The sequence below is a fragment of the Cinclus cinclus genome, chromosome 1, assembly GCF_963662255.1.
Source record: "Cinclus cinclus chromosome 1, bCinCin1.1, whole genome shotgun sequence".
NCBI lineage: Eukaryota > Metazoa > Chordata > Aves > Passeriformes > Cinclidae > Cinclus > Cinclus cinclus.
Window position 1 is genome coordinate 99,304,936 of NC_085046.1, and position 25,429 is coordinate 99,330,364.

A 25,429-nucleotide genomic window follows, 5' to 3' on the forward strand; every position below is an offset into this window, starting at 1 on the left:
TGTTGTGGCAGGTCATGTGTCTCTTCAAATTCTCTCTTTGAGCAACTGGAAGCAGATATCATCCTGAAAGTATTTCTTTTGAGATAAACAAATCAAGAATAATAAAGATCAGAAAGAGGAAAAATGGAGACTCATGCCCAAATTCCAATTTTTTCGTTCAAGTCAAGGACTGACTGAGTGCACAGCCAGGCTGGGAATCCATCTTCAGCCAGTATAAATTACTGGTTTGTATAGTCTAAGCCTCCAGGATAAACAGACAATTCTTAAACAATTCATATGCAAGCCAGTTTTCCAGGTTTTTCTGAAGCCATTGCCTTGTCCTGAGTCTACCTACCACCACCTCAGTATATGTGCACCTACCACACGGGCATTCGACACCATCAGCCACCAAATGGCATTGAACAAAGTTATTTTACCCTGCTAACAACAGAGACAAATTGATCCTCAGAGGCATGGATAGAAGATGCTGCTTAGATACTGGCTGTAGAGTAGGATTCTTCTTGGGTGTTTTCATCATGAAAAGGCTTCATTGTTAACTCTTCACAACTCAAACAAAGCTTCCTCTACTCTTGCCCTTAAATCAGAAAGCAGTGACTCTCTTGTGAAGAAAGTGAGAAAGCTAAGAACACAAAAGGACAGACATTTTTAAGAAAAATAAAAGAACAAACTCCACAATATATGAAACACATACTGCTCAGTCTGGTCTCCATTGCTAACAGATTGTTAATCCTGGCATGAGAGAGCATGGAGACAGACCTGTGGCTGTGAAGAACAGGGAGTGTTCCAACATGCCATCCACATACTGATACATCTGCTTAAACCCCTGGGAAACTCATCGTCATGGCTTTCAAAGAAAGTTTAAGGATTCAGCAGGCTAAACTACTGGGTAAGCTTCACAGCCAAATGATACTGGGATGAACATAATAAATTATAGTGGGAAGGATTCAACCATGATACAGAGGACTTTTGGTTTGCTATCAAACTTCAAGTCCCTGGGCTCCACATACCATCAAAGCCCTCCTGCTTGAAGCTCCCTTGGTTGAGAAATCAGCACAAGCACAGCCTTGGAAAAGATGGGTCTCAGAAAGCAGCAGTGAATTACAGCTATATCAGAGTGTTGTGACACATCCTCACAGGGAAAAGAGTGTCTTGGGGTGTTTGCAAGAGGCTGGAAGAGCTTGAAGGCTACACCATATTAGCAAGTAATGATCTTACTAGAAACTGAACATTTTGGTTATTCACTATTGCCAAGGGCTAAGTAGAAATTAAAAAGGGTGTGAGTATCCCTCTAGAAAGGTTTTGGAGCAGAGGTTGGGCAGCCTGCAGGGAGAAAACCTGGGAGAGGCACAGCGTGGGGTGCATGCCTGGGTGGATCAATGTTGCTCCCTAATGAAGAGCTCCTGTTAAGAAAGACAAGCCCCAGGATGAGAGATGGAGCCGATACAGGCACGGGAACACGCGCTTGGAGGAAGAACTGTGCCCACTCATAAAACCCAAACCAAACAGCAACCAAAAAAGGCTGAGCAAGGAAGTTAATACCTGTGCCTCCTGGCCTCTTTTGCTAAAAAGCAAAAGGTCGTAAATATCAGACAAGTGAATGCAGCATTTAATCTGTACACAGGGTATTATATTCTCCTCACTAATTTTTAGGCTCTTCCACTACATTTATCCTGTAATGTCAAATAGCTTCACTTCTCTATTTATCCAGACTGCAGACTCTGATGTGTAAAAGGCATTACTAGAGCAGAGAGCAAAGCAACATAACACTATTCCATACTACTTATTTTATGGTAAAAGAGAACTCAAAGAATGTCAAGTCAAATGGCCTGCTTGATATTACAGAAAAACCAAAGAGCAAAACATTAGACCAAAACTTTACCTCACCTCAAGACAAGTGTATGTGAATATCCTGCATCATTTTTACATGAATAAAACTAGGCTTTTTCTAACAACATTTATGTTTCCAGTTAGCCAATGTATCTCTTCAGCTTCCAACAGGGCACAGTCAGGTGCTTCAGTAGCTTTGCACTGATTTGGGGTTTAGACTTCCTCTTTCAGCACCTTTAAGTCCATAACAACATGCATTTCTAGCCTGCCTCACACTGGTGCTCTGAGACAAGGAGGCAGCCCCACTCCCACTACTGGAGACCATCAGCAGCAGAAGGTAAAAGGCCTTTTCAGCAATACAAATACACTGAGCCATGGGCACAGCCAGACTGCCTCTTTTCACCTAAAAACAAAACAAAACAAAACAAACAAACAAAAAAAACCCAGCAGTCCACCTAATTAATTAGAAAGAATTAACAGAAAGCATACACTACCAATTTAACAATCGATTTCCACCACTTTTTTATTTTCTGAGTTTTACTTGAGGGACAATGCATGCATTTTGTCCTTTCAAAAAAATCTGCCTTTTTATTATGATTAAACACTGAAACACAGCATATTTAGAGCTAAATTTATTGTCATATTCAGTCTGGAATTGGCCATTTGGCTGACTAAGTTGTACCACATGAAGGCACCATGACATGTACCATTAAGAAATGAGAAATGGCAGATGGGGATTTCCAAAGAGCTATCAGCTCTGCAAATGGCTATGCTACAGCTGAATATCATCTGCTAAAAATGATTATCAAAGGTGAGGATCCAGGCTTAACATCCTCCCTGAACATGCTGGAGCATTTCCTCCCACTTTGGGAAGAAGTTTGCCATTTCCAGCAATACACTACTTCACAAAATAATTTTAATAATAACATTGGCCAAAGTGTTTCTCTCAATTTGAACCTTCTTTTGCCCTGGTGTGCCCAGACCACTGCTTTTCATTTGGCTGTGGATTGTCAGAACAAATGGTCCACACACATGTACCCAAAACAACACCTAGACTGAAAATTATAGGGTGTCTAAATTGAATTTAAATTAAATCAAATATGAACAAAAATTGAATTTAAAATAATTTTTTTAATATTCCCACATCAGACTAAGTAGTATGTTGCTTGATATGAATGGTGTTATATGATACAGTAGTCTGCAATTCTGGGTCTGTGGAGCATCCTTTTCTAAGACCAGTGACCCTCAAGTTGCTTCACAGGGCACCACACCACTGCACTTCCTCTGGAGTCTCACTGGTTTCTTTTCTGCCGTTTTTTGACTTCCATTCATTGAGCTCCAGGTGGCTTCACACGGCAAGGCCACCTTCTGGTAGTGACTGCCATCCAAATTGTCCCCCTGAGCAAGTGCAAAAGGATGCAGCACGTCACTGAAACAAGCAAACAGAGAAGGAGGTCTTGTACCCCAGTTAAATAAAAACTGAAAAGGAGAAGCATTAAAAATGTGAAATCCTTTGCCTGTGTGACATGTCCTTCTGTTTCCATAAGGACTGCCACAGCTCAAGAAGCAGAGGCAGTACCTGGCCAGTTGGAGATGAAACAGTTCTCCAGCCAGACATTTAGAGGAGAATTACCCATTTTATTGAGGCGAAAGGAAACACAGAAGTTTGGGATCAAAACTTAAAAGCCAGCCTTCTAGTCCTGAAGAAAAACCTAAAGAAGAAAGCATTCTTGTTCTAATCACTGATCATGAGGAAAACAGAAGAGCTATGTTGAGACCAAAAGCTATCACTCTCAGGTGGCAACAGTGCTCTCAAATTAATTTTCACTGTTTCAAACTCTTTTGTAATTCTATAGAAGTTTTTAACCCTGAAGAGGAGACTTCCAAATAATGCAATACTATACTTAAAACAGTACTGCTGGATGCTACTGAATGTAACATATTTAGATGGCAAACTCTTAGAGACTATGGTTATATCTTCTTTCGTGTACTTTTGCTGAGAATACTATCTGTACTCCAAAAATTGCTTACCATAAATAAAATATCCAAGGAATACAATGGAATGTTACTATGTGTGTGCTGAGTAAGGGACATTGCAAAAAAGCAATCTGTTTCTCCCCAGAGTTAAGAGACAGTCAGAGTTGTCTGTGAGTAACACAATAACCTTGAAAATTCATAAAATAAGAATGCAATTGTTAAGAAAACTGCAGACGTTTTAGTAAGGCCAGACCAGTTTCATGAAGAATATAAAAACAAAACTGGAACAGAGGAGGTGAGAATTCTCTGCTACCTATTCAAGCTGAATTTTTTAACGAAATGTTTATCTGTACTTGAAAATCATGCAAATAATGACAGCAGCAATGTGGGAGATCTGTATTAATGTATAAATTAATTTTCAACTGTTTTCAATATTAATTACACTTTATACTTAATAGAAACATTTCAAACCTGTTTTTCTATTTTACATTGAGCCTCAATTATAATTCTGATGAAGAAGGCTACCTTCAGCAGCAGATATACCAGTTACATATCAGTTTTGCTCATAAAAAAGAAAACAGCCCCAGGGGATTGTTGATTTGGCTTTGCCCTATTTTTGGTTATTCTTTAAAATTACCTTTTAAATATGATTACCATCTAAGAGTGGCAAATGTGTTTCTTAAAATACTTGCATACTGAGAAATGGAAGAACGGATGCAGCATTTCTTAACATTAAAATATTTCTATACAAGTTGCACAGACATAGAACATGTCACACCCCCAAATATAAGATGTCTAAACAAGGCCAAGCAATAAGGAAAGCAATGGACTAATATTCCAGCAAAAGGAGAGCTAATACTTTAAACACCCACAACTCTTAATCTATTTTTTATCAATTATTCCAAGAGCTCGACAGAATCTACTTAAACACTGAGATGACAGAGTAGTACAGGTGGGTTACTAACTTTAAAAATGCACATTTATTATCCAGGGAACCAGCAATAAGAACATCATTTTTACAGAAAAGTAATGCTGGAAGTGCTCTCATGGAAGTCCATTCCCTTGCCCCAGGGCAAACTCAACTATACATAAACCATTCCTGACAGATATTTGTCTAACTTGTTCTTTAAAACATTCAGTGACAGAGACTTTGCAACCTCCCTAGGCAATTCGCTGCAGTCCTTAACCATCCTTACCATTAGAAAGATTTTCCTAATGTCTAACCTCAATCTCTCCACTACAGTAAGCTTGACTTTGTGCTCTATCCCCAGCAGAACTGGAAAACAGTTTCTATTACTTTACTCTTTACATGAAATTTCCATATATTTTTAAATGGTTATCACATCTTCCCGCACTCTTGCATTCTCCAAATACATAATGGCCAACTAGGTCATATGCAACCTGCTGCAGCAATTTATCTGGTCTCCCATGTAGTCCCCTCAAGAAACCTCCTTATTCTGGCACTGCCACCTTTGTACCAAAGGCATCTCCACCCAAAATGCAGGCAGTTAAGTAAAACAAGATGCAGGGAGAGAAGCCAAACTGGATGGCAGCCTCTCAGATTGCCTTCCTGCAAAAAAAAAAAAAAAAAAAAAAGGCCGCACACAAACCAGCAGAAGCCACTGTGGAAGAGATGTGAAGTGGGGAAAGAAGGGCAGGTGAAGAGAGGAAGGGTTGAATCTAGAAAAGAGGGAGAGAGGCTCCTACACGACCTGGAATTAGGTTGCAGTTAGCTGTCTGAAAGTGGGACAGGTCTGGAAACAAAGGTGAAGGAAAGCAGCAAAAAGCAGGAAGATTACCAGAAGGGTAGGGAATTTGGAAGAGAAGTGAAACCAAATGAACAAATGAGGAGGGATGAAGGAGCCACAACACAGAGATAGGGGATGCTGGCACTGATGGGAGAAGAGGCAAAGAGAGGTTGGGACAGCATGGAACACAGGAAGAAGTGCAGAAGTCCTGCATGCCAGAAAATACAGCACAGTGGTGGGGACACTGGAGAAACACCCTCAAGTTGTGTTTCTGTGAGCATGAGGATCTTTTAACAGGTGAATTTTCTTTCTCTGCTAAAGCAGGGCCTGTGGGAGTACCATTCAAGCTGAGGAGTTGCTCCTTGGGAGTAACCTGGTCTCTCTGGATACAGCCCAAGGTCAAGCTTTGGTGACAATGACTTTCAGACATGAGGCTACGAGGGACTATGGAAAGATTTGAGGGTGCCATCACTTTCACAGGGAAAGGTGTGAGGGAGAAGATATGCAGCTATGACAGAATGGGATCAGGAGATGACAGGAAAAGTCAGTGCTAGACTGAAGGGCAGGGGCCCACTGCACAGAGCAACCTCTTACTATTTATTCTGGTTTCCATAGTGCCAGAACTAATAATCCCTCCAGCAGTGCTGAAGGTCACAGGGCAGGAATGCCTCTGAGTCAGCCCAGGTCTGACAGAGCTTGTGCTGAGATGGAGTTAATAAAATCCTGATGAACCTAGGCTGACCTTGCAAGGTTAGGAGGCTTCACAGACTGATTCCTAATCCATCCCACAGTGTTCCCATTATCCTTTGATCATCCTGGATGTCTCTGTGCCACACACTCCCCAGTGATGGAGAGCAGACTTCAGAATCACACTGTTCTCCTAAATGAGCACTCAAAACACACTAGTGAAGAAAGTGCCTGATCTTAAAAACAGATCTTGGCTGTCCAGAATCCTCACCAGTGTTATCCCAGCACTGGCATGACACTGAAAATGGCCAGTGCAGAAGGTGAAGAACTTCATGTGCATGCAAGAAGGTCCTTCTGACCATCACACCAAAGTGCTGCTGTGTCATGGCCACATCTTGTCATGCAGCTCAGTGCATCAGACATGTCCTGACACAAATCTGCACTGCTTCTGGGAACCTAGGAAAAAAAAAAATCCTCAGGAAGTTTGAGAGTTACTGCTTGCTCTAGTCTAGTGTTCAGTTCCCAAGGGTCATGTTGTCTAGACCTCTGGCCATCCATTCTGTTCTTCTCTGGATGCTTCCAACAGACCCACAGAGTGCTGCTCAGAGCAGAAATAGCCACACAAATGCCAAGCAGAGTGGAGAAATTATTTTGCAGGCAGACTCCTGTCCGTGCATAATATTCATGGCATAGTATTGTTGATTCACAGCCATTTTCTGAACTCTTGCAACTGCCCATCTGTTTTCTGCAGACCTGGTGTCTCACCAGTTACTCCACATTTTGATTTGCACAGCTGATTATTCCTGTCAAACCACAATTTAGAACTTGTCCTTGATGAACTGCATCATATTTATTTCAGATCAGTTCTCCAATATATCACATTAATTTTGAATTCTAATCCTGTGCTCAGAGGGTTCACATCTTCCCCCTGGTTGGTGTAATCTGGAAATTTTGCATGCAGATTCCATTATCTAAATAATTAATTAAAATATTGAATATTTTCTGGCAATCCAGGGCAGAATCCCACTTGACAGATCCTTCTGGTTTGACTGCGAATCACTAGTAATTATTCTGAGAAGAGCTTTCCAGCCAACTGTGTATCCACCTGGTAGCCCATTGTGTCACCTTGTTTATGAGAAGCTGAAAAGACTTCCAAAAATTAAAATATATTATTTCTCTACTTACAGGAAAATTAAGACTCCACTGACAAGGTACCTTCTAGGGAAAAAAATCCAAGCAAATTCATTTATCATATTACTATCTACAGGCTAATTATTAAAAAATACAGTTGACTATTTAATTCAAACTTTTTTTTCCCCAAGAATGTAAGATAAGCTAGCTACTCCAAAGGGAACGGGGAAGGACCCAGAAGAGTTTATATGTAGGTGGAGTGTTTGCTCTTTCACAGATTTTTTGAAACTAAACTGTCCTCCAAATGTTCTCCAGAGTAGCCACTAATTGTTGAGAGATTGCTTCAGCTATTTCACCCTATGTTGAAGAGATAATTTAATAAACTCCATCTTGTTCTAAACGCCCATTATCCTATCTCATTAGTTTATAACCTGCTCTTTTCCTGCTCTAGCTGGAATTCTTACCTTTCTCAAGGTTGCAGTTCTTTTCCTGCCACTTGCTTACAGATCACCCTTTTAGGCAAAGAATAATACAAAAAAATGACATTAACTACTCAATCCTCTCTGCACCTTCAAATCATGAGTTTTTTCACTGACATTTTGTAATTCCCTGTTAACTAGTAACCCAGAAACTGTGTCTTTCTCACATCATTACTGAAAATGTAGTATGTTTCTTTGTTACCATGCCCTTTATTAGTTGTACCTTGTTCTGTGAACTGGCCTGTCTGATTTGACCCTCTCATTCTTCTCATCTTCTTTTACACTCATCTCCGGTAACATATCGAGTTTCCACCTTCTGTATGAGTCCTCAGTTATCAGATCATATAATTTTGTCTCTTCTTATCCTTTTTTACTGGAATGCCTTTCATCTGGGCTTTTTATACTCTTTATTATGACTGGGAAAGAAAAAGTTATTTCCTTTAAAAATTGCCAGAATTTCTCAGGTTAATATCCCAAGAAACATTATCTATCAGTTCCATGAGCTCAAGCAACCTACATTCTTGCATACTATTGCTTTTATTCCCAAATTCTCTCTTTTCACCTCCTAAGAATGACAAGCTCACTCCTTCATGATTGCTACCACTCAAATTGCATTTTACCATCATAGCCTCAGCCATCTCTTTCCTAATCAAGCCTAGGAGCACTTCCCATGCCCTACTCTTTCTACATTCTGTAATCCTGAACCCATTATACTCACATGATCTACTGAATTTAGTATTTAGCCCATAAAGTGAAGATAATCTAAATGTTTGCTATTGTTTGGTTATACATGATAAAATGACTGGGTGAGCCCATCTCTTGGAACAAGACCCATCTGCAAAAAGGGGAAAATGAGCATACAGACGGGATCAAAATATCTCCTAGCCATAACTGCAAACCTTTCCAGGTCACAGCAATTAGCAAAGTGGAAAGGAGGTTTAGGAAATACTCTTGACCATGGCTACACAGAGGTACTGTCCTCCCAGGCTTCTTTTGCCAGCGCTCTGGTCAGCTGTAAATTGAAATTATTACTCTGACTGTTGCAATAGCTGCAATCACTTAGCATGTCTAGATTCAGTGTTCACACCACAGAGGCTTCAGATACCAAAGTTTTTTTGTACAAATTAGCTCCCTTCTGATGTGGCCATGCCCACTCTGCTGCTCGCAGATATTGTTCTCTCCTACAGCTAAACTGGCACTCCAACATATGCACCTGCCAATACATTCTCTTTGCAACTCCTAAATTAGCATAACACAGTCCAATGAGTTTCTCTGAGAAATATGTACCTACCTGCTCTTTATTATTGCTGAGTACATCATATAAATCTAACAAGGAACAAGAAAGATCTCCAAAAAGCAAATACATATATCAATTTGATACAAGTTGGAAGTTTTGTCCGCATACAAACAAAATATAATTCAGCCTGTTTCTTTCTCCTGAATGTATGGTGCACCTTAATGTTTAGTAATTCTTTAGTACAGCTGCCAAGATATGTTTATTAACATCTTTACCTAAGCACAATTCCAAAGGAATATAAAAATATCTTACAGGAGACCAAGCAACCTTCATGCCATGAAGTCTCCAGAATAGGTCTGAATCTTCTAGGTTGCACCACAGTCTGACTGTTGTCCTGGGCTTCCAGGGACCCCAGTTTCATCTCTGTGAATTTTACGCAGCTGTGCTTGCCAGGTCTTTTCCATCCAGCAGCAGTCATGAGGTTACCAGCTTTCTGACACACTCCTGCCCAAGCACCCTGATCACAGTGCCAACTTCTGGGAGCTAAGGGATAGCAGACACAGTGGCAGAAGAGTGCAAAACTGGACAGAAAATAATATAATACAATAAAATATTGCAAGGGTGTTAGAAGTAATAGGGTTTCCAGCAAAGGACAGAACCAGAGTAAGGAAGAGAGCAGATATCCTTACAGCTGGGAATTCTGGTGGAAAGCAGAAGAGTGGCAAAAACTCCTTAGAAAGAGCTGAGGACTTCCAAGAGATCAGCATGAACAAACAGGACAAGAACAGCAGCAGGGAGCTTTAGGAGTGTGCTGCTGGCTAGAGAGAGGAAGGAGAGCCCAGACTTCCCATCTCCCACCAGCACTGGAGGGCATGTGGAGGAGAGCTTCCTGTTTCCTCTCCTTCAGGTCCTCTCCTTTGGGACACGTCTCACTGACATGCACAGAAACCAGGCTGTAAATCAAAGCAAGGCAACAGAGACAGTTCAGACCTGCACCACCACTCCAAACCGCTGCACTGGTGCAGACAGCTGGACACAGAACCACTCCCGACTGCAGCCAAAACTTCTTCTAAAGGTAAATATTTTATATTAGAAAAATAAATGTCTTGCACATTTACACTGTGGCACTAATCCATTATCTAGACCTACTGAAACAAGAACAATATCCAGTTGATTTTCTATGCATTTTTTGCTGCATCTCAGCTGGCTGGCAGACATGGAAACAAAGCAGCAGGATCTGCTCATCTTCTTTTCCTCCTCATGCCTCTCATATCGGAAACTTAATCCCATACAGAGAAAGCACTATATGAACTCCAGCAGACTTTACACTAGAGGGAGCTTTCCTCAGAAAGTCACACCACTGTGGTATCCTCTTTCCCATTACATTAGTTCCAATCCATCTACAGAGACATACACCAGAGTGAGGTGAAACAGTTACCATTTAAACCCTCCAGTTTAGCTAGTTCAAGCACTGGAGCAGGTCAGTGGTGTGGAGGGGGGAGGACAAAGATAGGGTACCTGGCAAGTCCTGCCCAGAGATGTGCAGGATCCAGCAGACAAGATGAGGCTCAACATTGACATGTTGCTGAGAAGACCCCTGACATGAAACATGTCCATCCTGCAGCCTTACCAAACTCCTGTGTTGAGCACAAGAGCAACTTTACAGACTACATTTTATACTGACCCAAGAGACCACTCATGGTTAAGCTGTTAATGAGTACTTTAATGAGAAAAGCTGAGAAAAGCCCTCCCCAAGGCTCGTGGCCATCCATTTCTGATGGCTGAAAGATGGCTAGCTGTGTTCCTCACTGCTAATACAAGTGTTGAACTGGTCTTCAAGTGAATAGTTCTAAAATACTATTTAAACTGAAAGTACTACAAGATGCTAACCACAGTCAGGATCTATTCATTTTCTAAACTCCAGTAAATTGTCCCAAGAATATGAGTGGAACTAGAACAGAAATCCTTACCTGTGAAAGCATTTGTGGCCTGAAAACCAGCTTCCTGCATACTGCTCTTCCAGAGAAGCTTGAGATTCCCGTCTCAACCTGTCCTTACTGGAGACAACTGCTGAGCTTGTTGCTGTCAAGTCACTTCCATCTTAACTCGTCAGAGTCCATTTCTCTTTCCATTCCTTTATTTGGCACCATCCAGTTCCCACCTGTTCCCAGGTCTTTCAATGTGCAAGCAGAAGGGATCTGCACTGAACCTAAGCAGAAGTGTTGGACAGTCCCATCAACCAGCCAGCCAGAGGATTTGTGCCATGATGAATGTGAAAACGAAGCAAATCGCCTGTCAAGACTTCCCTTCCTTTTACAATTAAGTTCTAATCCTGTGTTCATCCAGCACCATTTTTTCAGGTCTCGGCCAATGGTGATGTTCAATTGTCTCTCCTCTCTTGTGTTCCTCTCCCCTCAGGCAAGCTCACTGAGAAATTAAAAAAGAAGAGATTATGTTTCCTGATGACCTGTAGCAACACTAAAATTAACAGACTCCAGGGAACAAAAACCCAAAATACATTATCAGGGATTGATTGTACACATTAAAGGAGATCTTCAGAAGGCAAATCTTGCGATTTTGCTGAGATGCAAAGTGTGACCACACAGCTCTTTGAAGTGCAAAGAGGAACAGTGCTGAGGGTGTCATATGCATCTCTGAGAACATGATATGATTTACATTTCAAAAGCCATATTTAGCAGAGATGGGGGCAGCAATACAATAACAAAATTGCAGTTAAAAGAGAAAAGGAAAAATACTCAAGGCTCTCAAGTCTAGTCTATTCCAAACCACAGTGAAATTATTAGCATTTCATATAGCTGCTTCCCTCCTTTTCTAGAGCAGGAAAAGAGAGAGCTGTGTGCCAACACTATATATGCCATTCTTACAGTCTTCTGGGGTTAAAAACCTATGCATTTCTTCCTTTTGATGACCAAACTTTGTATGTCTTGATGTCGATTATCATTCAAAAATCTCAATTGTAACACAGATGACGCAATTCAGATTCCTTCAGAGAGATTATTCAGTGAGATTAAAAACACCCACAGGCTACAGAGCAGAAAGGTGGTTACATTTTTCTTGATACTGCTATTTCTATATAGCATGGATACTTGCAGCTCACTGAAAACTGCAGTTTATTCCATGTCCAGCTTTTAAAATAGGATACAATTACTTTAATGGAGTGAGGGTGAACAGCAGACAGGCACATGTTTAAGGAGATTATTTTAGAAAACATGGAAGAAAGAAAAGAGGACTTGGAGGAAAACCCACTCACTTCCCAGCCATCCTGTTCTTCATGTAATGATGTTTGGCTCACTGTCTCCCAGCTCAGTGGTACAGGCAGGTTGAAAATGTATCAGTGACGATCTTATGACCTACTAATGGATTTTAGATGATGAGTCTAGCCAGGGCTTGCAGTACTGGATTGGACCCAAGGTCCACCTGCTGGAGCAGCCCATGTCAGAGTATGGCAGTGCCAGCAGCCACTGCTTGGCACAACAGTGCAAGATCCAGCTCCCCAGCCCCACTTCACCTTCACCCCTATCACAAAGACCTAGAGATGAGCTTACACCTGAAGCACAAGGCTGAATATCCCAGAGAGTCCAAAACTGCAGAGAAGATTCTCATGCTCCTTGGGATACAGTCAGCCAGGACTTGCGGGCTTCATTAGGGACCCACCTTGGGTGAGGGACGAAAAGGATCCCTCCTCAAGTGTGACACTGAAACCAAGTGAACCTGACACCTGATGAATGTCATTTTCCTTGCAGCAAAATGACTGAAAGCTAGCTGCTAGCAAAGATGAATCTTAATGGTATTGCTTTTTCTCCCTGATTTTGTTATGCCACTATTACTGAAGAACACATGTTTTTGTCTCAACACACAGCATAGGAATGACTGATTAGTTACTTGTATTCAAATCTAGTCATTTGCATTCAGACCAAATAAGGTTACAGAATAGATTTAAAATGTTTTCCCCATTTCTTACCCTAACCTAATAGAGAAAAAAGTGATAATTAAAAGGGAGAAAGAAAAAAAATGTGTAGCATCTTTTATCAGAAAACACTGCATAAAAAAAATTAGAATACTGTTTAAAAAGCCATTATTCCTGAATATTATATAGGTCCTTGAGATACTTTTTCAACCCTTTGAAGTGCTCTATGCAACAAATAACAATTTCACATGAGGCTATTTTATTCTAAAATACATACAACTGAGAAAGTATAATATACATACACAGCAGCATATAGTTCTTTTGGGTCTTAACACTGTGCTAATTATTCTGTAATGACTATAGGTGGATGCTGCACTCATTTCCCAAGCTTTTTCTCTAGAGACCTGAGTTTCCTCTATATTTGTAAGAGGAGGTATATATTTGCATTTACATTTTCAGTCTTATAACATTTATTTTTGGTTTATAAATCCAAAATTGTGATGCTTCTCTTTTCAATATTTTCATTTCACATCTTAGAGATGCTCAAGAGACGTGCAGTAATATGTTAGCATCCAGGGAAATTCTCCTATTTTTTATTTCTATATATTAGGTATAATAAGCTTCTAATTCTTAAAAGAATAAAGTATTTTCACTTTACTGAACATTAATATTTTATTAAAAGAATAATTATTCTCCACATCTTCAACAGTTCTGCTGAATTAGTTGAGAATGCAGTAGTACTGAAGAAATGCTACAACACAGTCACTTTTAGTAACCACTGCTTCTTCAGACAGAAAGATGTAATTTTAACAACATTACAAGACACTGAAACATTTAGAGAGTTCATGCAGACCTTAATAATTAAAGGATAGTGCACTGCATCAGGTTTAAGTCCTTCCTTAAAGACTCACATGAAAGTAGATGCCGGTGTCTCTTGATTGCCCTAAAGTGAGTGTTTTCTACCACTGAAAAGGTGCTCTTCTCCTGTGCCAGATAACAAACTCAGAGGTGGCTGGTAGCATGGAAGGAACTGAGCAGGCTGCTGGGGCAAGCCTGTGCAGTGCTCAGCACTTGCTGGACCTTGTCACAATTCAAAACCAAGTTCAGTACTTACAAAACGCTTCCCCATTACGGCTACACGGGCTATTTGATGATCCTTTTCATTAGGCAGACTTTATCAGTCCCATTAGCACGATTTCAGGTTTCTCAGATTAAAAATGCATCCAGGTGAAGATGACAAGGCAGTTCAAATGATACCACAGCAAATAAGGAAAACTGAAAATTCCACTTAAAACAGCATGTAGAGCTGAAACCTTTCTATTGTACTTCACATTATCCAGAATTTTTCCACTAAAGCCGAGCTTATGTTGAACGGGAGGAGGTTTGTGTTTGTTTCCCAACACACTGGCATGTTTGCATGCATGGAAAGGGTCAGGACCTCTGCTGACACATTTCAGTATGACTGAGCCAACTGCAGTGAAGCCAAGCGTTTATCCTTTTGTACCAGCGTGTTGCAGAAATGCTGAACCAACCTCCTTAAGGGTCCAAAAAAGTGAAAATACATATCTAAAAAAGAGAGAATAAACAATACTGATAGAACTGTAATAAGGTGTGATCTTTGATGTAATTTTTTCACAACCTGCAGAGACCGCAGTGGGAACTGATCAGATGGCAAGAGAAAATATGCAGTAGAAAGACTACAGAGATTTTCTCTTTGCTCCATCTGTTGCCTCCTTTCCAATAGCAACAAGAACTCTGCTTCCACCTCTGCTTTCCTTCATCCACTGCAGTGTTAAATGAGTCTCAGAAGCAAACCAGAGCAAACCACTGTGCTGTACAAGTATGTTAGCTGTGCTATAAGGATTTTTGGCTAATATGCACTTACACAATGGAATCTCTCGAAGAAAATCCAAATCCATTTTTCATCCTCTCCACTTTTCTCAGATTTGGTCCTGAGAAAGACACCACAATCTGAACCTCACATGAATGGAAAGCAGAAAGGATTCTGACTATTTAACACCTCATGTGACTTACATGTTCTCACAGTATATTTAGCCAGCAAACCTGTTACTTCCATTTTCTAAACATTTGAAGATGCAAAAGGGTTGTGGTAAAAAAGACTCTGAGGGAGAAAAGTAAGTAAGGAGTATAATTAAGTTCTTCATTAATATCTACATTTTATGAAGTATTATGCAACCATCAGCCAGGACAAGACTGGGGGAACTTGTTCTGAAAGAAGAAGTGAAATACTGCTTTTTCCAAGACTGATATTTTTGCAACATCTTGAAAAACTCAACAGCAGTGGCTGACATATAAATGCTGCAAACTGCATTTTTTTTTTTTGTTTGGAGAGGGGATTTTTCCATTTCCTTTCACTATATAAAGTCTGCTCCTCTGACCCATGCTTTGGTTCCCATACAGGCTTTAAGAACTCACTCAATCTGTTGCCAGAAGAGCTATGGCCATAGGAAGCACTTTCTGTGATAGTCCTCGGCATCCTTTGGGATGCCAAAGGACAGCATTTCACTAAGGTGTATAAATCATTTCCCAACAGGAATATCTTCACAGGAAGCCTACACATTCACATTTTTAAGAAAGTTCCCAAACAGCTTGTGAGCAGTGCTTTAAATTAAATTTATCAGGGGAGGGCTGATGCTTGAATTTCTTGCTTTCAGGTGAATGAGTGTAAAAGGGCAGAGGGCTGGAGCTACCCTGCCCTGCTCTCACTGTGGTCCTTGCAGAAGGCAGGTGCCAACAGGAGCAGACCCCAGCAGGAGCTTGGAGCTGCTGGCACCGACCTGCTCCATAGATGAAAGGACAGAAGCACAGTGGACTGAGCTGGCAGCATGACTCCAGCTCAACAGGAGATTCAAGCACATCTCCAAGGAAAAAAAATTCTTCTGACTGAAACCCACACAAGTACTGAACTATCCACATACTTAAATACTTTGCTGAAGTAAGGCCTATACTTCTCATTGGTTATGGCAGCATAGACTTGGATATTCCTCTAAGAAGTTTCTGGCTAGAAAAACACTTCCAACATTTTGTTTTTATTGAACTGGGGTTTTCAAAACATCTTTTAAAGTTTGCTAAAGCCATTTAAAATGAAGTCCTTGTGCACACATATAGGTCACCTCTCCAGCTCCTTTTGGATTTCCCAAGTTTTACAGGCTTTGGTTTTGCTTCTCATAGAGATTCTAAACTAGATACATTAATAGCAACTGATTATACCTAATCTTTTTCAGTGGTAAGGTCTGCATTTTACTGTGTGATCCTCATTTATTTTATTTTATTTTATTTACTTCTATCTATAATTTGTCTTCCTTCCAAGATAGCATTGCAGCAGTGCTAAGTAAATCCTGCTCCTTGGGAAATACTGTGCTCCATAACTCAAAGACCACTCAAAAAGCTCAAGGTGACTTTCACAGGAGACCACATACAAATCAAGCAGTAAACCAGATGTTCCAAATATGTTTATCTAAGCGCATATCTCTCTCTCTCTCTCTCTCTCATGCATACACACATATAATTTGTTTTTACGTTCAATCTTCAATATTTGCATAGGTCAGCTGTGATTTTTCAAACAGCTGCTGTATTTTACTTTTTTGGTGCATTTCAGTGACATACAAAATGAGTTTGTATGTTAAGTTATGTTATACACATTTATATTTCTGCAGATATTATCAGATACTCTTAAGCTTGTCAAGGAATTGTGTCCAAGCTTCTTCTTACTTACAAGTGTTATAGCACTCCTTAACTGGGGCAAATGGAGGACAAGCAAAGAAAGCAAGGTGGTCTTTCTTTATCAGCTGAAGCAGGAAACAGATCTTAAGAAGACAGCATATGGCCAAACACCAGCAGTGTTTTCTCTAGGCTGTTAAGAAAATGTTCTATAAAGCAAAATACATTCCCAAACACCAGCACACACTGCAAGAATACATTGCAGACAAGATCCAGTTAAAAAGGAAAAGGATGACTGTTTCAGTACAGACACTTCTCCTCCTCTTCCTCATCCTGTTTATTTCATTCTGGAGTGAAGCAACAAACTGAAGGAATGGCAAAAAAATTGGTCTGCCTGGCAGCTTCATGCTAAAATAAATAGCCTCTGGTAACCATATAGAAAGTAGTATTTCCTAGAATCACAGACTATGCTGAGTTAGAAGAATGATTGAGTCCAACTCCAGGCCCTGCACAGCACCATCCCCAGGAGTCACACCATGTGTCCAAGAGCACTGTCCAAACAGCTCTTGAACTCAGGCAGCCTTGGTGCTGTGACCACTTCCCTGGGAAGCCCTTTCACATAGGAAGAAATCCTATAAATAACTGATAACGCAAATGAACATGCCACATTCCCTTCCATTCATCTTGTTAGGTGAAATAATTGAATCCTCTCTTTTCTATCTCTGCAAACAAACTAAGGAGCCATACATTTTACCATAGCTGTGCAGACAGAATGCAGCCAGTGGAAAACTTTACTAAGATCTCCATGGCAAGCTACTGGATTTGGATGAGATAATTACTGGGAAAAATTGTACAAGTTGTGTTACACAGTGCAAGTAAGAAGATTGCACTGTTTGCTTTTGGAATTCAGTAAAATTATAATTACCAGAATCTGTCAGGAGAAATCATTAATCATTCTGCTCTATGAACCTGACCAGTAAAAAAAAAAAAAATAATAATAATAAAAAAAAAAACAACCAAAAACTGATCTCTGAATTTTATTTGCCAAAATAACAAAAAGGTAGTAAGAGCAGAATCCAGTCGCAATATGTTTCCAGAGGAACAAAGGGTCACTATTTGAATTTGAAGAAGGCTGGTGAAAGCAAAAAATACACTGAACAGATTGAGAAAAAGATGATAAAAATTTTGATTGGTGTTTCTGTGACTTGTTTGAGAAATGATCAGTAGTCAGAAACCATGGGAATTCTGCATATCTCAAGACTTTGCGTATTCAACATCCAGCTACAATCCAAAGGGCATTTAACAACCCTGCACACCACTGGAAAAACTGTGCTTGTGAGTCACAGCTGCAGAATCTGACTACCCTGACAAGCAGCAGGAGGACAGGGAAGTTACTAATTTAACCCTGGTATGCCACAATGGATGTGTGAGCAAGGAGGGGGCACCTTAGGAGGACACAACATGGCCACTGCTGATCTGCTGTCAGACCATCATCAATGTGGAGCTAAGCATACGATGAGACACATTTCTCTCCTTCTCCACTCCCACAGAAACCCATTGCTGCTTCAACAAAATCTTTCTTCTGGCTCTCTTTCACCTCATCTTGAGAACCCACCACACAGGCACACTCACTGTATGTTGTTTACAAGTTCTCCATTTGCCAAGCTCTGGGTTTTTTATCAGCCAACACAAGCTCCCCAAACTCTTTATTTAGGCTTTTAGGTGTAAAAGGAGCACATGGTTATTTGCCATCCCCATGCATTTCTGTTGCATAATAAAAGCAAATGGGAAGTGCTTCTTTTCTGGAGCAAATTAGAGTTATGTCATATATGCTCATCAGCCCCAGAAAATCCAGTCTCAGGCTTTACCTCTCCACTGACAGCATTTCCTGGGCAAGGGCATCACATCCACCAAAAAAACAGGTGCACAGATGACAGCAGTTTCTCCCACTGCATTGATTAGAGCAGCCAATTACACACAATGAAGATACAGACACACACATACCTACTTGGCTCCAAAAAGTCAGACTTGTGTGGATCTAGCCAAGCTGCACTTTGTTTCTGAAGGCAGGAATACCTGCATGTTTCTCTGGAAGGAAAATGTAGAAGACAGTATCTCTCATGTGAAAATCTCAAGCATCTTATGGACACCGAATGGCAGAGTCCTCACACAGTACAGGTGACCATGGAAGTAAAAATATATGGGAATCTAAAAATTCAGGGGTTAGTAAGAGTTACCCAAAATTATTCCAATTTCTGTCAAAACACAGAGTACAACTGAAAAAGCACAAACACTATGCTCATTTTGACAAATGCAAAATGCAGAAGAGTACAGTTTGAACTGTAATGAAAAAAAAATTGATGCTGAAGAGACACTCAGGGGTGAGGAAGCTGCTGGAGAATTAAACTACAGTCTTGGAGTATAAAAGTATTACCTGCACAGCACTGGGGTTTGCTACGCATACCTCTGGGAAGTGAGAGTGCTCAGCCAGTCTCAAGAAGGACATAGTGTCCTGTGCACCTGGGCCATGACCAAATCCTCTTCTGCTGAGGAGTCAGACATGAGTTATACAATTAAACTAGCATAAACTGACACCATATTATTTGAAGAAACACTGATAAGAATGCCCTAGCTATCTGGTACCCTGTATCAGTTAGTGCAATTAACACCCATCTGCTGTGAGCAGCAGCTGTTCAGGAGGGCAAGGAAAGCAAGAGGAAAGTCCACTAGTATTTTATGCACATTATTACACAAAGCTAGTTCTAGCTTCCTGTGAATAAAGCCATGCCACAAAACTTTATTTGGTTTATTGGCAGTATCTCAGGAGCCAACACCATCTGCATGATGCATGAAGAAATGCAAATGGAACGTTATCCAGACAAGAAAAACCCAATTTGAAGAAAATGTTGACAGCACTGAGCACATCACTACAGGGTGTTCCCAGCACTACTTGGAGCAGCACAGGAGACACAAGCATTCTGCAGTGTAACTGCAGCCTGTGCAGTGCAGTCTCATGTGTATGTCTCTCCCAGCCTAAAGAAGGCGTGCAACTATTTCTGACTGCACAGATCCACTTCACTTCCAGTAACACAAAAAACTTAAAAAGATGTATAACTGTGTCCAGAAGGGACCCTTGTTATAACAAACACCTAAAACTTCTACAGAACAGCACCAGATTTTAGATGACTGAAAAACCCTGAGGTTTGCTGATGCATACTCTACCAGTCTTTTCACAGTGAACTACAACCACCTACATGAAGTAGTAAAAGTTTTAAATTCCTGTTTGCCTCCATTAAGACCAGGTCTCCATTTAAAAAAAAAACTGGTATGTTCAAATTGCATCTCCATCATTATATTATGGCTGGGCTCCGAACTTAATGGAACAATCCAGAGAGCCAAACCATTGCTTCAACATGGGTCTCTGGCTGCTCTGCTTTCCAGAGCATCCACTTGAATATTATCCTCTGAATGACACTAGGTAACAACCAGATGAATACATATCAGAAGCCATATCCAAGCAAAACTGTCTCCCGCATCCACGGTGTTTTTGCCCATGCTGGACTAAGGAAAACAAACTCTGCCTTATTACTCAATAATCCACATAACACTGAAGAAAGTGCTCTTTCAGCATTTTAAAGGTGTGTACTTTTGAGCCCCACAGTCAATGGGGCATAAGTAATTGCCTCAGCAAGTCTTAGCTACAGCTAACAACACAGTTTTACTCCAACTTTCAACACATAAATGAGAAAAGGAACAAAATAACAGGTTAGCATTTCTTGTATTTTTCTTGGACTTGGTAAATTTGACTTCATATTTCTGGGCATGTTATGTGATCTCTCTGGGCTTCAGATCCAGTCACTAAAGTACATATAACTTCTACCTGTGGATTAAGGAGCTGTATAAAGCTTAGGGAACAGAAGTGTTACTGGTAAAACAGACAGAAAACACTAAAGCAGAGCTTTGATTAATTTGATTTTGCTCTCAAGAGAGTATATCATTGTGACAAAATCCAAACCAACCCTATTAGCACTGTAAAATTATGCCAAAGAAACACTTTAAAATACGTTAGAGTCAATATTTTTTTATTTTCAGGTAATACCAACTACACATACACTGCTTTAAGTCCGACCTTCAAAATATCTACTGGAAAACTGCTCACAAAATCACAAAAATTCACATGAAAAGCACATCTGGGAAGCAGTATCCTGAGGTGATCAGCTGAATCTCATGTCCCAGAAAACCACACAGTTCATTCTCTCCAATTCTTCATTACTCAACATACAAAAAGCAAAGAGTTCTTGTTTTTTTTTTTTTTTCCCTGTGCTTGAAGGACAGCTTTTTACATAAACAAACTGCATAAAGGCATGGGAAGAAATGCTGTTACCAGTTAAATTTGTGAAATTCCGGAGAAGTTCTTGCTTAGCACAAATATAAGAGAATCTCAACTCACTTCAGCACTGATTCATGAAGCATTCCTAATCCTAACTGGCAAAACCAAACAACTGATTAAGAATACCGTGTTTGTATAATCTAGTGCCCTATCTATTTTCTACCAGTGTTTTTTAACAAAAAAATGCCCTTGTTGTATTTTAAAATCATTCTTGGTATGCTCACATACAGGATCTGGATGCCACTGAGACCTACAACTGCACGGAACTGAAGAAGTGTGTTACTAACGCAACACTGACCGATCTTTCTTTAGTAACAGGGAGAGAAGGCTGACCAAACATCTCAAAAATTAGTATTCTTATGAAGGAAAATTGGGCTGGTTTGTTTTTCTCAAGCCAATATCCTATTCAACTGTTCCCATACTCTCCATGCATACCATACCTTGGCTTTGTGCTTCACAATAGCCTTTAAAGTACAAACCCACAACTTTCGTTTTCAAATGTCCATGAGACCACCTGTGCAGTATTTCAAGCCTACCTTTCAGTCCTCTCCCCCACCTTCACAACCCTCTGTAATAAAGACAGATTCCTATAGGAAGGGCCTGCACAGTCATAATTTATAAGTAATTACCAATTGTAATTAAAGCTTCACAACCACAAACAGAAGCACTACAATCTCATAGTAGAAGAAAATAATGATCTCTGCAGATGAACAAGCCTTGTTCAGTCATGGAGCTGCAGCTTTGTATTTCCCAGCTGTTAACCTATCATCAGTTTTCCCATAAAAACAACGAATACTTTTTGCCTTTCCACCCCACCACCCCCCTCCCCCCCCGCCACTTTAAAACAAGTGGAAAATGTAATGAGAGTCTGACTTTGTGCCTTTGATAATTAAGCTTCCAATATAATGGAATTTGTTCTAACAGGAGCATCTGCTTGCTGCACTGCAGCCCTACAGTCAAGAAAGCATTTGACTTATTAATAAAATACAATAAAGAACTGAACATCTGGGTGGGAAAGATTCACAGAAAGGGAGAAGCTTTTTTTCTTCTCAAAATATTCAGGAGACAGCAAAGCTCATCCAAATAAAACACAGTTTTTCTGTTGAGGAAGCAGCTGGAATCAATGATGCTAGTTATTCTTATTTTACTATATCTTGCTGTAAGAAACAAACTTATTTAGAGGAAACAGAGGGGAAAGCAGGAAAATCCCTCCTGTAATAATCTACCACATAGTTAAAAGCTCCTGATAGTGCAGCCCATTCCCATGCCCAAGGAACAGGCAGATGGGTATACATAAGTTCTTTCTGCTAACAGCGCTGGCAGAAAAGGGCTTCATATCAACACTTCAAATACTGAAAAAAGAAAACAGGACAAAAATAAAACAAGAAACACTAAGATCCCAGAAGAGTTAAACAGCTAGAATTTTGGATCAACAATTTGAGCATCTTATATAACACAGTTCATCATATGGTACCCAGTCACTCATGCATCAAGAGCAGAAACTGGGTTAACTACAAAATTTCTCAGAAACAAACTGAAACCTCGATTTTAAAACACTTCTAAATGTGCCAGATACTTCAGTACACTGTTCAAAGTTAATTACCATCAAACTAAATATCTGTGCCTCGCACTCTTTTTGAACGCAAAATTCGAGGGGCTGTATGCAGATCCTGCAAATGCCACTCACATTCCGTAAGGCCATGCAAGTATTTCCTCGTAGCCCTGGGCTAGGGGAACATGAAGGTGTCAAAAAACCTTTCTGAAGGAGGATGGTCATCCCAGAACCCACAGGTAAACTGGAATCTTCTGTTTGGCACTGATGCACAGACTTGACAGCATCGCCCCACCTCTGGCTGAAAGAGGTACACCCCATGCCCTGGGGACCACTGCCTGCCCTCCTACCTTCCGGGACAGCAGAAGAACATTAAGGGTTACTGTCACTGAGGGGACAACCCCAGAGGAACTGCATCAGGTCTGACTTCCTGCGGCAAATGGAAGAATTACTTTTCTGAGTCCCAATTTTTGGAAGGAGTAGGTCGCTACCCAGTACATGCATAAGCTAACAAGACTGACCCTGATTTATCTAGATCTTCTTGTCTAGCTTAAAACCCCATGTCTTGTGTTTGTTGGTGTTCTTTGTTCTTAAACAAGATGCAAGAAAAAGCAACCAAAACTATGTGTAATGTAATATCTGTGCCCTACCATGATGACAGAACTAAAACCAAACTGACCAACCCCGGCATGTTAATTCAGTACACATTATGGATTGGCAATGGGCCACTTTTAGTCACATATAGCTTCACAATTTTAGAAGTCAAAGGTTTTTTCTACTGTCTTCATCATGTTATTCATCAAAATATGTCAATGTAGATCCTATTTTCTATCTGTTGAGGCTTCTTGACATGACTGAAGCTCCACATTTATTTTAGGGCTCAGAAAAGGCTCCAGGCTTTCTTATGAAAATCATAGAGAACTCACAGAGAAAAAAAAATCAAATATGTATTTGCAGAGAGAGCTATGTGGATTTTTAGCAAATAACCAAACCAAATTTACATTGTAGCCAGAAGAAAACATCAAAAACTCCAGTTCAGAGGGGTACTTTTTTTAGTAACACAATCACTTCAGGAAATTACTAAAATAGCACAAACTTAAAAGAATTACTGGCAAAAACCGAATGTACTTCAATTCCAGTTTCCAGCTCAATACCTTTTTTGCACACACATGCTTTGCTTTCCATACTCAGCTGCATAATATAAACCACCAAACTGCACTTATGACAAGCCTGAACTGACAACGCCAAATTTTAATTGAAACAAATGAGAGAAGTTGAGCAACACATGAGCATTTTATAGGGAAGTTAGCAGCAGTCACAGCTGGGATAAACCTCCACCCCTACAAGTGAGACAGGGATCTAGTTTCCTCCTGTTATTTAAATCCTTCCTTCAAAAAAAACCAGACAAATCTGTTAAATTAAAAAAGCAAAGAACACCGCAAATGAACAGTCTGACAAGTGGTGACTTCAGGAAAAAAAAGTTATCTTCTCCCTCTTAATGAATGAAATTACATTCCTTCTCCCAATTCAGAGGAGCTTTACTGCAGCCTTTTTATGTCAGCAACTTGCAACAACCTCTTGTCACTGTAAGCGCTACACAAAATGTCTCTGAACATCACTGGTGTATTTGTGTACACACTTGTGTGTAAATGCCTTTGTACAAAGCCCTGGGTGCAAACCATGCCTGCAGTAAATGCTCTTTAAGATCACTTCACGGCATCACCGCAGACGTTTTTTCTGCTTAAAGAGAAGAATAATTTACACTAAAAGAAAAAAATATCACCTTACAAGAATATGAGCCAGTCCTCCTTCTGGTAGTTTTGCTGCAATTAGTAAAGCAATTTTGACCTGAAAGTGAATGGAATAGAGGCAAAGGAGACCCATGAAAATATCAGGAATTAAACACACAGCATTCAAATTAAAATCTATTAGCGATACCTCAACTCTACCTTATAAAATCCAGACTTTTCTCTGTTATTCCAGTTAGGTGGAATATAAAAAATTCCCTACTTCACTGTTACACCTGCTCCTTAGGAAAGCACGCCCACTGATGTTAAGGCGGGGTGAGGACAGCACAAGGTGGCTGTCAGCTATAGCACTGTAAAAAACCATTTGTTTATACTTGGTTTTGGGAAAGCAAAAAGATCACCTGAGATGGAAGAGGGTCAATCTGTCTCTCTTTCCAGCTGGTTCTTGAGTCCTTGGATGAGCTCATCAGTAAAACATCACTGCTTATAATAGTCATGCAAGTCCACATGAGAACTACATTACGATTATGGATGTCACTAAAAAGTCACAGCCCTATATTATTTTTCAAATGCATTACGCAAATGTAAGTAAATGTATTTATTTCTGCAACCAGCTGAATCATAGCAGAAGTAAGCTTCCAGTTGTGTTTCCTTAGTGAATTTTATAACTTCAAATTTCACATACAATCTATGCCATCAGCTGCACAGAAAAGCACCTCTATAATGACAGTGAAACCGTAAAATGTAACTGCTGCACCTATTCCCCTTGGGAATGCTGAAGATGCTGGGCAAATGCCCTCTGCTCACATCATTAAAACAAACAAAGCCATTGTCATGAAATCGTTCACTGTGCAGAAACTTTATAAGCTCTTCTATTATCTTTTATAGCTTAATTTGAGCACCGAGAATCTCTAGAGTGCTTTGAGCACATTAATAAGAGATACTTGACAAAGTTTATCATTATTACTGTACTGCCTACTTGAGCTCATTATGCTCAAGTTTGGGGGGTTATTTTAAAAAATCTTCCTCAGCCCAAGGCTTGAC